Source organism: Oncorhynchus nerka, linkage group LG4, assembly GCF_034236695.1.
Source record: "Oncorhynchus nerka isolate Pitt River linkage group LG4, Oner_Uvic_2.0, whole genome shotgun sequence".
In the NCBI taxonomy this organism is placed as follows: Eukaryota; Metazoa; Chordata; class Actinopteri; order Salmoniformes; family Salmonidae; genus Oncorhynchus; species Oncorhynchus nerka.
In genome coordinates, this window is record NC_088399.1 from 91,735,141 (window position 1) to 91,750,411 (window position 15,271).

At 43.5% G+C, this 15,271-nt stretch overlaps 1 pseudogene; it reads left to right on the plus strand.

Moving 5' to 3' along the window:
• The first annotated feature begins 315 nt into the window (after window positions 1-315).
• On the plus strand, window positions 316-6,339 carry LOC115122652 (cyclin-dependent kinase 5 activator 1-like; annotated as a pseudogene).
• Window positions 6,340-15,271: the final 8,932 nt, after the last annotated feature.

A 15,271-nucleotide genomic window follows, 5' to 3' on the forward strand; every position in this document is an offset into this window, starting at 1 on the left:
CATAACACCCTTTCACCCTATTAATTTGCTGTTATCTACAAATGCATTTGGTGCATGAGTTTTTAATTTACAATGATAAATAGGCCTACATCAAGATAACAAGCTAATATGAAGTCAACCAGCTAATGATATTTCACTTAGCTCTAGTATGTCAAGTTGGCTAGATATTTAGCCGAAACACAGTGGCCTGGTGTAGCTAGCCAGCTAGCTAATATCTTTTTTTAAATGTCTAAATGTATTTACTTAGCTGAATAGGTTCACGCCTACACCCACGCCCACAGAGCGGACAATATTTTGGAGCGAAGAGAAGAGTTGTCAAGCGGAGGTACCACTTCTAGTCGAAACGTACGGTTACCGATATGAGGGAGTGACACATGATCTTTCCCCCGGTATTCTGTCTGCTTTCGAAGGACTTTGTATTTTACCTAAAGTTCTGGATAGGCTTTTCTGCACACAAGGATGGAATCCATTGAAAGGACAGTGTGGTCAGATATCCAAGTGAAAGTTTGCGTTGTCATCCCTTTGAGATGGAGACTCGACTGACAGAAGAATTTCTACTCTATAACGGAGCAGCCTTTTGGATTTAGTCTGCAGCAGCTATCACGCGGCGCTGGACACCTGCACCCGACCTGGCCGAAACGGACGGCGTCTACGCCGCTGCCCTGAGAATAATAAAGCGCTCAGAAGCGCTTCTTGAACTGAATCAATCATTTCGGCACTCATGTGAACGGTTGTCAATGTTACCTCCCCACAGGCAGTCCATTTATTGCGCTTTGTTGTGCAGTTCTGTAAATCGCGGACTGCAGATAGGCGATAATGGACCACGGGTTGATATTGCCATCGGACATCCGATGATATAGCCATACATAGGCTAGGTGAGTATATCTCTTCTGTTTGCATTGTTTGTTTGTTTGCCTTTTGGAAAAATATGACCTGCTTGGATTTTGAAATTGTATTTAATTCTCATTGATATTTATTTAAAATTGTTATTATGGCAAATGGATTTTCATTTATTGTGTAGTTTTATTTTTGTCAGACAGCTTGTGTTTTTATCGGCTTTAAAAAAAAATCTTGTTAAAGTGCGCACTGACACATTGTAGCATGCCCTAGAATATCATTGTGCTTGGAAATCGACTATTTATTTCATTAGCGCACTGCAGTAGGCAACAACAATGTGTTGAATTGATTCAACAATTATAGCTGCGCGGATATTCTATTTGGGTCAGTCTGGTGACTTTAGTGGAGACTGGCGCATGAGGAACGGTCCTCACACTAGGGAATTGTCTGGACTAGCTCTGGTCCCGGGCGTCCAGGGGGTTCGTAGAGGATAGTAGAAGAACGCGCACTAACGCCCTGGACCAGAGATACAGTGCCTTCAGAAAGTATTCAAACCCCTTTACTTTTTCAATATTTTGCTTCCTGAATTGAACATTGTTGTCACTTGTTTTTGTCACCTACACCCCATAATGTCAAAGTAGAATTGTTTTTCGACATTTTTACAAATTAATGTCTTGAGTCAATACGTATTCAACCCGTTGTTATGGCACGTTCAGGAGTAAAAATGTTAACAAGTCACATAATAAGATGCATGGACTCGCTCTGTGTGCAATAATAGTGTTTAACATGATTTTTGAATGACTACCTCATTCATCTCTGTACCCCACACATTTTATTTGTATTTTTTTAAATTGAGCATTTATTTAACTAGGCAAGTCAGTTAAGAACAAATTCTTATTTACAATGATGGCCTACCCCGGCCAAACTCTAACCCGGACGACGCTGGGGCAATTGTGCGCCGCCCAATGGGACTCCCAATCACGGCCGGTTGTGATACAGCCTGGAATCAAACCAGGGTCTGTAGTGATGTCTCTAGCTCTGAGATGCATTGCCTTAGACCCCTGCACCACTCAGGAGCCATACAATTATCTGTACGGTCCCTCAGTCAAGCAGTGAATTCCAAACACATATTAAATCACAGGGAGGGAGGTTTTCCAATGCCTCTCAAAGAAACCGCTCAGGGAATTCACCAGGCCAGTGGCGACTTTAAAGTGGACCTGACAGCATTTTAGCAACATGAAATGTTATTCAAATCTGTTCATATGTCTAAGGAAGAATATGACACACACACAAAAAAAAAGGTCTGATAAGCTAAGACACTAAGATATGGTAATGCTTGGGAGTGATAAGCTAAGACACTAAGATATGGTAGTGCTTGGGAGTGATAAGCTAAGACACTAAGATATGGTAGTGCTTGGGAGTGATAAGCTAAGACACTAAGATATGGTAGTGCTTGGGAGTGATAAGCTAAGACACTAAGATATGGTAGTGCTTGGGAGTGATAAGCTAAGACACTAAGATATGGTAGTGCTTGGGAGTGATAAGCTAAAACACTAAGATATGGTAATGCTTGGGAGTGATAAGCTAAGACACTAAGATATGGTAATGCTTGGGAGTGATAAGCTAAGACACTAAGATATGGTAGTGCTTGGGAGTGATAAGCTAAGACACTAAGATATGGTAGTGCTTGGGTGTGATAAGCTAAGACACTAAGATATGGTAATGCTTGGGAGTGATAAGCTAAGACACTAAGATATGGTAGTGCTTGGGAGTGATAAGCTAAGACACTAAGATATGGTAGTGCTTGGGAGTGATAAGCTAAGACACTAAGATATGGTAGTGCTTGGGAGTGATAAGCTAAGACACTAAGATATGGTAATGCTTGGGAGTGATGTACAGTACGACATTTTTTAAAAACTGAATAGACACTGCAGTAAATAAAACCTAAAAAACAGCTGTCTTGTCCAGGACCAGAGTCTATGCAGACCGGTGCGCCATAGCCAATCATAGCTACAGTCGGTCTTTACGCAAATAAGCCATTTGCCACACGGGCCTGCCATCATTCACACTGAACTGGCAGTATCAACAGCTCAACTTTAGGTCATTAGACTTAACACATTTGCCAAAAAGACACAAAATGCACCTGAATGGATTTCTGCAAATATGTAAATACAATGGGAGTCCTCTTTACATTAGGGAACTTTACAGTCCTATTGATCAAACAACAGTGAAAAATGAGGCTATCGCTCCCTATGTTATGCACATCAACAACAGCAAGATCAACAACTAATGCCAGAGTGAGATAAGCTCAAATCTAACGAGAAAACATTAGACACACCCTCTTAAACTTGTTCAGCTAGTTGGCCATCAGAATTGCTCTGATAAACGTTGGGGCCTGCTTGTCCTTCTGTAGCAAATGAGAACACCTCCCTCTGACCATTTTACTCTCACTGGCAGAGCTGGTTAGGCTGTTTACATGTTATCTAGAGCGTTAGTGACTAACAATGACATTTTTATGTCAACGTTTACTGACACCGGTCATAGTCAGCGGATCTTGCACGATTGTAAATTGATCAGTTATTCTGCACTATCTGGCACACTCAGATGAGAGTGATTTGACGGCTGTATTGGTCCACTAATGCAGGACCAATAAAGGCCCAGTGCACTACTTTTGTGAGAAAATGTTTTTTATATACATATTTGTTTGCGATTATTTGTCAGGGGTTGCAGCAGCACCCTCAGAACCCCTCCTTCCCGCGGCTATGATGAGGGGGTCACTCACCAACTCCTCCAATGACACGACATCCTCCCAGCACCTAGCTAGCTAGGTAGCTAGCTAACGTTAGGCTTCCGTGTTTTTTAGCTTGCTAAATAAATAGCTACATAAATAGGTACGCAAGCCTATTAGCTACATTATGACTGACTTGTGATCATTTCCCTTGCTAGTTTGATTGTATTGACATTCTCAACCTTAGTTATATTCGTCCGTTTTTGTCCAGAATATTGAGTCATTGAAACTGAAATATTGCATCCCGAATGGAGGCAGCAAACAATGTACCAGAGCAGCTGTGATTTACAACCTGATAGCAACATTTGTTGGACTACCAAGAAAGGTATTTGTGAATTATATCCATCTATTCTGCCAACATGGAATTTTGAGTCAAATAGAATCTATTTTTAAAACCGCTTCTAACCATGTGTATGTGACCAATAACATTTGATATGATGATTTTGATTTGATAAAGTTGATTTTGCAGCATAAACTGCAAATTTGATATTTTTGATAAATTTACTGATATCACTCTCTGATAAATTTACTGATATTATGGTTGTCTGTTGGTTTCATATTTGCAAAGTAGTTCAAATGCTCTCAATTCCACTTTAAAACAGTTCGAATTTAATGGCTGTGATAGAAAACTGAGAATGGATCAACAACTTTGCAGTTACTCCACAATTCAAATCCAACACAACTCTTCATATTTTAAAGCATGGTGGTAGCTACATCATGTTATGGGTATGCTTGTCATCAACAAGGACAAGGGAGTTCTTTATGATAACAAGAAATAGAATAGAGCTAAACGCAGGCAAAATCTTAGGAGGAACACCTGGTTCAGACACTGGTAGATAAATTCACCTTTCACCAGAACAATAACCTAAAACACAATACCCCATATACACTGGAGTTGCTTACCAAGATTACTTTGAATGTTTCTGAGTGGCTAAGTTACCGTTTTGACTTAAATCGGTTTGAACATCTATGGCAAGACTTGAAAATGGCTGTCTAGCAATGAGCCACAACCAAATTGACAGAGCATGAAGGACTTAAAAAAGAACAATGTACAAATATTGTACAACCCAGAAATACTCAAACCTGTAATCACATCCAAAAGTGATTCTAACATGTATTGACATTGGGGTGAGAATACTTGTAAATGAGATATTTCTGTATTTTATTTTTTCACTTTGTCATTATGGGGTATTATGTGTGTGTATATGGGTGAGAGAGAAAAAGTCTTTGTAATCCATTTTGAATTCATGCTGTAACACAACAAAATGTGGAATAAGTCAAGGGGTGTGGGGTCTGAAGGCGCTGTATGTATTGATATGCTTGTGCAAATAGCCGTCTGGTGGGACGCAGGTGCACAGGACATTGGCAAATATAAATGTTTCAGATAAAACTATACAAATGTTTTCAAAGTTTAAGTAGGCTATTTGCTTTTTTTATTCACAACATCATAAATGTTTGCTGTTCTTGTTTTGCAGATAATGGCAATGCCATCATGGAAATTTGAATAGTGTCAGCATCAACTGGAAAAAGTTTGTCTCTAAATTCAACTAAACTTAAAGAGTTAAACAAGAGAGAACTGTGCCTCCATCTCACCTCTATCCAAATCTGACCTCACAAAGCCAGTATAATAGATCACGGAATCACCATGGGTGCAGTACTGTCACTGTCCCCTGCATCCAGGAAGAATAGCTACTGCGACACGCGCCCCGATTCGCTCAACCACTACCCAAGCCTGAGCAGCCGATCGCTCAACACTCAGAAAGACCACACCGGTGGCCTGAAACGGGGCCAGTCAATCTTCCTCCCGGCGCTCACCTGGAAACGCCTGGTTGCCACCACCAAGAAACGAGGGGGTTCTAAGAAATGTTCTGGGGGTTCTGGGTTGCTCGGAGACCCCCTCAACAACAACAACATTTACCAGAAGGACCCGGTGTTACATCTCAACCAGGAGAATGTCAAGAAGTCTCTATCCTGTGCCAACCTCTCTAGCTACAACAGGCCAGCGGGACTAGGCCTGGGGATAGGCTTTGGCCAGGGGCACTGTGGCTATGAGATGGGCATTAAGCCCCAGCAGCTACCCTCCATCATAAAAGTGCCCCATAAAGGAACGGGCGCTTCGTCCCCCAAGCGCGTCATCATCCAGGCGTCCACTAGTGAACTCCTCCGCTGCCTGGGTGAGTTCCTGTGTGGCCGCTGCTACCGGCTGAAACACCTCTCCCCTGCGGACCCAGTGCTGTGGGTGCGGTCGGTGGACCGGTCTCTACTCCTCCAGGGTTGGCAGGATCAGGCCTTCGTGACTCCGGCCAACGTCGTGTTTGTCTACATGCTGTGTCGAAATGTGGTGGATGGGGACCTGGTGTCGTCGGAGCACGAGCTTCAGGCCACGCTGCTCACCTGCCTCTACCTGTCCTACTCCTACATGGGCAATGAGATCTCCTATCCACTGAAGCCTTTCTTGGTGGAGGCTGGCAAAGAGGCGTTTTGGGACCGATGCCTTGCCATCATCGACGCCACTAGCACCAAGATGCTACGCATCAACGCCGATCCCCACTTCTTCACCCACGTGTTTGCCGAGCTTAAGAGTGAGGGGGCTGCGGCCCACAGGACTACAGCCGAGTGCTGGACCGGTGAGAGGAGGGGTAGAGGGGTACAACCACCCCAATCCCCATCCCCCCTCCCCCTATCTGCCAAACATTTCCCCCTCCTGTCCCCTACATCCAAGCAGGTAACACGGGGGGAAGAAACCTACTGGCCTATCATGACTGCGGTCTGTATGGTCACTGACACGGTTGGATATTCCATCAGCTGCTTGTCATGCCCCCCCCCCCCTCTACCTGATAATTAATTGTACACACCCGGTGTCCCGGTTGTAAACCAGTCCCTAATTCGAAGGGGCTTCGAGGTCCAGAGTTGAGTTGCAAGGTGTTATTGTATATCACAAGTAGAGGTCGACCGATTATGATTTTTCAACGCCGATACCGATAATTGGAGGACCAAAAAAAGCCAATCGGACGATTTTTATTTATTTATTTATTTGTGATCATGACAATTACAACAATACTGAATGAACACTTTTATGTTAACTTAATATAATACATCAATAAAATCTATTTAGCCCCAAATAAATAATGAAACATGTTCAATTTGGTTTAAATAATGCACAAACAAAGTGTTGGAGAAGAAAGTAAAAGTGTAATATGTGCCATGTAAAAAAGTTAACGTTTAAAGTTCCTTGCTCAGAACATGAGAACATGTGATGGTTCCTTTTAACACGAGTCTTCAACATTCCCAGGTAAGAAGTTTTAGGTTGTAGTTATTATAGGAATTATAGGACTATTTCTCTCTATACCATTTATATTTCATTAACCTTTGACTATTGGATGTTCTTATAGGCACTTTAGTATTGCCAGTTAACAGTATAGCTTCCGTCCCTCTCCTCGCCCCTACCTGGGCTCGAACCAGGAACACATCGACAACAGTCACCCTCGAAGCATCGTTACCCATCGCTCCACAAAAGCTGCAGCCCTTGCAGAGCAAGGCGAACAGCTACTTCAAGGTCTCAGAGCGAGTGACGTCACTGATTTAAATGCTATTAGCGCGCACCCCGCTAACTAGCTAGCCATTTCACATCGGTTACACCAGCCTAATCTCGGGAGTTGATAGGCTTGAAGTCATAAACAGCGCAATGCTTGAAGCACAGCCAAGAGCTGCTGGCAAGCGCACGAAAGTGCTGTTTGAATGAATGCTTACGAGCCTGCTGCTGCCTACCACCGCTCAGTCAGACTGCTCTATCAAATATCAAACCATATACTTAATTATAACATAATAACACACAAAAATACGAGCCTTAGGTCATTAATATAGTCAAATCTTGAAACTATAATTTCGAAAACAAAATGTTTATTCTTTCAGTGAAATACGGAACCGTTTCGTATTTTATCTAACGGGTGGCATCCCTAAGTCTAAATATTCCTGTTACATTGCACAACCTTCAATGTTATGTTATAATTACATAAAATTCTAGCAAATTAGTTCGCAACGAGCCAGGCGGCCCAAACTGTTGCATATACCCTGACTCTGTGTGCAATGAACACAAGAGAAGTGACACAATTTCCCTAGTTCAATATAGCCTGCTAACCTGGATTTCTTTTAACGAAATATGCAGTACTTCTGTGTACTGATTTTAAGAAAGGCATTGATGTTTATGGTTAGGTACATTTGTGCAACGATTGTGTTTTTTTTCTCAAATGCGCTTTTGTTAAATCATCCCCCGTTTGACGAAGTTGACTGTCTTTGTTAGGAAGAAAGTCTTCACACAGTTCGCAACGAGTCAGGTGGCCCAAACTGCTGCATATATCCTGACTCTGTTGCACAGAACGCAAGAGAAGTGACACAATTTCCCTACTTAAAAGAAATTCATGTTAGCAGGCAATATGAACTAAATATGCAGGTTTAAAAATATATACTTGTGTATTGATTTTAAGAAACGCGTTGATGTTTATGGTTAGGCACATTGGTGCAACGATGGTGCTTTTTTTGCGAATGCTTTTGTTAAATCACCCATTTGGCAAAGTAGGCTGTGATTCAATGATAAATTAACAGGCACCGCATCAATTATATGCAATGCAGGACAAGCTAGATAAACTAGTAATATCATCAACCATGTGTAGTTAACTAGTGATTATGTTAAGATTGATTGTTTTTATAAGATAAGTTTAATGCTAGCTAGCACCTTACCTTGGCTCCTTGCTGCACTCGCATAACAGGTAGTCAGCCTGCCACGCAGTCTCCTCGTGGAGTGCAATGTAATCAGACATGAATGGTGTCCAAAAATGCCGATTACCGATTGTTATGAAAACTTGAAATTGGCCCTAATTAATCGGCCATTCCGATTAATCGGTCGACCTCTAATCCAAGACCCTACTTTATCCTACTATGAGCCATCCATATTACAACACGGGAGGGAACTGTTCCCCCCTAAGACACAATTAGAATTCGACATGTGTCATCAATGGGGTTGATGTCTTATGTTGTGTTTTCAACACAAACCCTTCTATGTTACGGAAGACTCACCTGATTTTACTTGAATGACCTTTTAGCTCGCCTGTCCTTGATGACCCCACTCTCACCTCTTGATGACCCCACTCTCACCTCTTGAGTCTCAGTGAGCTGGAGGAACAGAAATAGAAATCCTCCCATGTCCCCCCTCTCACCCCTCCCCTCTCCCTCTCTCCCCCTACCCTGTCCCCCTCTCACCCCTCCCCTCTCCCTCCACCCCCTGTCCCCCTCTCATTAACAACCCAAGGGAATGGCATTTTATCAACAGCGTTGTTACCTAGAAGATCAGGGACATCATTACTTATAAATAGATGACTTTGATAGAACTCAACAGACTCAAATATTTCCTAAATAGTGCACTATTTTTGACTAGAGTCCATAGGTCAAAAGTAGGGCACTACATAAGGATTACAGTTTCATTTGGAATGCCTGATGGGTGCAGGACCATTTGTCCCTAACTCTCCAGCTATCATTTCATCTAAGGGGTCTCCTGGTGGAAGCAAAGTATGCCCTTATTTTGGTGTGTGTGTGTGTATTGTGCATCGGGCATCAGTGAGAGTCATCAGCTGTTTAACCCTGTCAGTCCTTTGTTCTCTGGCTGTGCCTGTCATCAGGGCACCTGACCTCTGCTGCTGTAATATCAACAAGATTACCTTTCCTCCTTCGCTCCGCCCTTCTTCCTCTAGCCCCACCCCCTCCATCCACCTCTGTCCCCCATTCCTCCCTTCTTCCTCTAGCCCCACCCCTCCATCCACCTCTGTCCTCCCTTCTTCCTCTAGCCCCACCCCCTCCATCCACCTCTGTCCCCCACTCCTCCCTTCTTCCTCTAGCCCCACCCCCTCCATCCACCTCTGTCCCCCACTCCTCCCTTCTTCCTCTAGCCCCACCACCTCCATCCACCTCTGTCCCCTACTCCTCCCTTCTTCCTCTAGCCCCACCCACTCCATCCACCTCTGTCTCCCAGTCCTCCCTTCTTCCTCTAGCCCCACCCCCTCCATCCACCTCTGTCTCCCAGTCCTCCCTTCTTCCTCTAGCCCCACCCCCTCCATCCACCTCTGTCCTCCACTCCTCTCTTCTTCCTCTAGCCCCACCCCCTCCATCTATCTCAGACAGACAGACAGACAGACAGACAGACAGACAGACAGACAGACAGACAGACAGACAGACAGACAGACAGACAGACAGACAGACAGACAGACAGACAGACAGACAGACAGACAGACAGACAGAGACACACAAGTCCTCGGCTAGCATGAAGCAGCTTCTAGGGACCCTGACAGTGTCTCAAATTGTAAATCTATAATGTTTATAGTGCATTACTTTTTATTACCAGGGCATTTAGGTTAGTGCACTATGTAGGGAATAGAGTCCCATTTGGGACACAACCAATAGGCTTGTTGTTTACCTCTTTACAACATGAACCCTTTCTGGTTCACACATTTGAATCTAAATCGTGTGTTAATGTGTTTGTGTGTGTCAGTCAGGACTAGACCAGAAGACAGAGGGTTGTGTTTTCACTGTCTACAAGCTGTGCACATACACATCTATTTATCTTGGTGTCTGTAGGGGTGATTGGGATTAGGTTGTATACTATACTGTCTGTAGGGGTGATAGTGATTAGGTTATACACTATACTGTCTGTAGGGGTGATGGGGATTAGGTTGTATACTATACTGTCTGTAGGGGTGATGGGGATTAGGTTATACACTATACTGTCTGTAGGGGTGATAGTGATTAGGTTATACACTATACTGTCTGTAGGGGTGATAGTGATTAGGTTATACACTATACTGTCTGTAGGGGTGATGGGGATTAGGTTGTATACTATACTGTCTGTAGGGGTGATAGGGATTAGGTTGTATACTATACTGTCTGTAGGGGTGATTGGGATTAGGTTGTATACTATACTGTCTGTAGGGGTGATAGGGATTAGGTTGTATACTATACTGTCTGTAGGGGTGATTGGGATTAGGTTGTATACTATACAGTCTGTAGGGGTGATAGGGATTAGGTTGTATACTATACTGTCTGTAGGGGTGATAGTGATTAGGTTGTACACTATACTGTCTGTAGGGGTGATAGTGATTAGGTTATACACTATAATATCTGTAGGGGTGATGGGGATTAGGTTGTATACTATACTGTCTGTAGGGGTGATGGGGATTAGGTTGTATACTATACTGTCTGTAGGGGTGATGGGGATTAGGTTATACACTATACTGTCTGTAGGGGTGATGGGGATTAGGTTGTATACTATACTGTCTGTAGGGGTGATAGGGATTAGGTTGTATACTATACTGTCTGTAGGGGTGATTGGGATTAGGTTGTATACTATACTGTCTGTAGGGGTGACAGGGATTACATGTGGGTCATAGTATTGGATGAGTTTTGCTTCCACCAGGAGATTTCTAGTTAAATCCTGTACTCCTAATGTTATATTATTGCATATTTCAGGGAAATCGTGATGTTTCATGACTGTGTATGACCTTAGAGCCATATCCCGATCCGCCCCGTACAGTTTACAGCTATGGGACTACCCCGTTGTCCATGACAACCACAAGCTCACTGAACGGCGGTAGTTTATGGAGTTGTAGTGTTGAGACACAGAGGCTCTGTAGACGATTTAATTCTGTTTGTTATGTCATTATAACGTGACTGCCTCCTTGACCCTGTCCACCCTCACCTTAAGGAGATCACCCCTTATCTCATTTACCTCCACCAACCCAAACAAATCCTTGAGCTGGATCCTATTCCTGTTCCTCCAATCTTAAGGAGATCACCCCTTATCTCATTTACCTCCACCAACCCAAACAAATCCTTGAGCTGGATCCTATTACTGTTCCTCCAATCTTATTCCTAAACCGGGACCTTTCACTCTGTTTTCAACCAATCATATCATACTACTCAACACAAACTGTGACTGTCTGTCCAATCAAACACCTCATTAGAACCCTGGAACTCGGTTGAACTCCTTCACTACAAATGGACTGAATATGGAGCCTCAAACCAGGAAGATAACAGGAGACTTGAACCCTACGCCTATTCTATGAATTACATGAATGGGAAATGGAAATCAAGTAGAAACTATTGTACCTTCCAGAATATTTGAGCTGGGTCAGACCTCAGTTAGGCCTAATGTGAGTTTTGGTTTTGGGGGAATATGAGGCGAAGTCAGTCTATGTTACCATTGCTCTGTGAGTTGTGGTGAACTTGTTATATCAGTGTGTTTTTGCTGCTGCAGTATGTATGGACACACCTATAACAGTCTGTCTAAAGTGCAGACTTAAAGTTATAGTTCAAATGACAAAATTACATTTTGGTTTGAACTCTCCTTTTTAAAGGAAGAAGAACATTGTATTGTGTAAATATGTTGCTGTGTGACCAAATGAACCGACTGCAGGAAAACGTTGTTTTTTTAAAACCAAACACGTCATGTCTAGCTACAGTAGTGGTGTGCATGCCAGATAGATAGACTAGGTGGTCTATTCAATCAGATCAGCTTCAGCCAACATCTGTACAGCGGTTGTTTTGACGGTGGAACTGCGTCAGGGCTGTCAAATACACAAACGGCTCCCGGCATTATATCTAAAGAGGACATTGCCATTGTTTGCACGGAGTCGCATTAACAGAAATCCACATGTGGCCTTGTTGGAACACGGAAATGTGAGATGTAATCTACACCTCCGTTAGGATGATAGATGTCATCTACACCTCCGTTAGGATGATAGATGTCATCTACTCCTCCATTAGGATGACAGATATAATCTACACCTCCGTTAGGATGATAGATGTAATCTACACCTCCGTTAGGATGATAGATGATAGATGTAATCTACACCTCCGTTAGGATGATAGAAACCTTCTTTATTTACATTTTCATTTATTTAACTAGAGCAAACCAGGACAACGCTGGGCCAATTGTGCGCCGCCCTGTGTGACTCCCAATCACGGCCAGCTGTGATACAGCCTGGAATCGAAGCAGGGTCTGTAGTGACGCCTCTAGCACTGAGATGCAATGCCTTAGACTGCTGCGCCACTCTGTGTAATTATGTGAGGCTGATGTGGCTTCGCAAGAGCAGCTGCTCACCGATTTGACAGCTCCGACGCAGTTCCGCCTCCAACACCTCCGAAACATCCGCTATGCAAGTGTCTGCTATCGCCGGGCAACGCTTTGCTCTGGTCAAATCTAAGCTTTATTTTGTTTTGATCAGCACAACGTTGATGTGTTTTCTACTGCATTTTATTTCCTTAACTTAAATCAGTTTCATCCCTAGTCGCGGGAGAAGATCTGATGTCAAACACTATTAGTTTGTAAATTATGTCATGAGGACTGTTTATAATTATAACTGCAACTTTGAAGTATTATTGTCATTGTGGATGTTATCTTACTGAATGACAGAGACAGGGAATCTACAGTACCGGTACTCTTATTTTGTTTTGATGAACCTTTCTCTTTAACATCCTGAAGCGTGTGAAATCATGTGAGGAAATCACCACCGCTACGTCTCAGCTACGTCTCAGCTACGTCTCCGCTACGTCTCAGCTACGTCTCAGTGCTCTAACACTAGAGCCCAGACACAGCTATTGACACCACACCGTCTCAACATGGTAGATGTGATAAAAGTTCTGCTATAATTGCTGTCATTGTGATGGTTAGTTGGGTCAGGAGGGAGGATGATGAGTTTAAGAGGCTGGGAATGTATCCTAAATGGCACCCTATTCCCTATATAGTGCACTACTTTTGACCAGAGCCCTATGGAACCCTATTCCCTATATATGGGGAATAGGGTGCAATTTGGGATGCATTCCTAGCCTTCTATAGGAAGGAATTGTCTCAGATTCGTGCCTGTCTCACTTCCTTTGATGAGGATCTTGTGAAACAGGGGCTGGGTAAATCTTCCTCTGGGGATCTTGTGAAACAGGGGCTGGGTAAATCTTCCTCTGGGGATCTTGTGAAACAGGGGCTGGGTAAATCTTCCTCTGGGGATCTTGTGAAACAGGGGCTGGGTAAATCTTCCTCTGGGGATCTTGTGAAACAGGTGAGTAAATCTTCTCATGGCAACATCGCAAAGACAAAAGCACGGCCATGTTGTAAAGGTTGCCGTGTGTATATTAAATGATGAATCAATGGTGAAGCCTTGTCAATGGGCTCCCGAGTGGCACAGTGGTCTAAGGCACTGCATCTCAGTGCAAGACACGTCACTACAGTTCCTGGTTCGAATCCAGGCTGAATCACATCCGGTCGTGATTGGTAGTCCCACAGGGTCACGCAAAATTGTCCCTGTCCGGGTTTGACCGCGGCAGGCCGTCATTGTAAGTAAGAATTTGTTCTTAACTGACTTGTCTTCTTAAATAAAGGTTAAAATAATAACAAATGGGATTAATGGTGAAGCCTCATCAATGCAACTATGTGATGAATTGCAACGCAAAGGAAGTCATTTTTAGAGGTTGGATAGTCACAGGCAGTCCCGAACAAGCAGCTCTGGTCCTCACCCTCAGTGACTGTATGTGTTAACCAGCAACACTGCATCTTATCCACATCTCAGATCATTTCCAAGGCTGCATTATACTTCTGTTGGATAATATATCAAAGGAAAATAGTCTTAGAACAAAACCTAAACAAAAAGACTTGTCTGAATGATCAGTACATTGAGTTAGAGACCCATGTGTTGCCAACCCTATCACAGAGCTGTAATCCTTCAGGTCTCTCACAGAGCTGTAATCCTTCAGGTCTCTCACAGAGCTGTAATCCTTCAGTCTCTCACAGAGCTGTAATCCTTCAGGTCTCTCACAGAGCTGTAATCCTTCAGGTCTCTCACAGAGCTGTAATCCTTCAGGTCTCTCACAGAGCTGTAATCCTTCAGGTCTCTCACAGACCTATAATCCTTCAGGTCTCTCACATAGCTGTAATCCTTCAGTCTCTCACAGAGCTGTAATCCTTCAGGTCTCTCACAGAGCTGTAATCCTTCAGTCTCTCACAGAGCTGTAATCCTTCAGGTCTCTCACAGAGCTGTAATCCTTCAGTCTCTCACAGAGCTGTAATCCTTCAGGTCTCTCACAGAGCTGTAATCCTTCAGGTCTCTCACAGACCTATAATCCTTCAGGTCTCTCACAGAGCTGTAATCCTTCAGTCTCTCACAGAGCTGTAATCCTTCAGGTCTCTCACAGAGCTGTAATCCTTCAGGTCTCTCACAGAGCTGTAATCCTTCAGGTCTCTCACAGACCTGTAATCCTTCAGTCTCTCACTGACCTGCAATCCTTCAGGTCTCTCACAGACCTATAATCCTTCAGGTCTCTCACAGACCTATAATCCTTCAGTCTCTCACAAACCTGCAATCCTTCAGGTCTCTCACAGACCTATAATCCTTCAGGTCTCTCACAGAACTATAATCCTTCAGTCTCTCACAGACCTGTAATCCTTCAGTCTCTCACAGACCTATAATCCTTCAGGTCTCGCACAGACCTGTAATCCTTCAGGTCTCTCACAGAGCTGTAATCCTTCAGGTCTCTCACAGACCTATAATCCTTCAGGTCTCTCACATAGCTGTAATCCTTCAGTCTCTCACAGAGCTGTAATCCTTCAGGTCT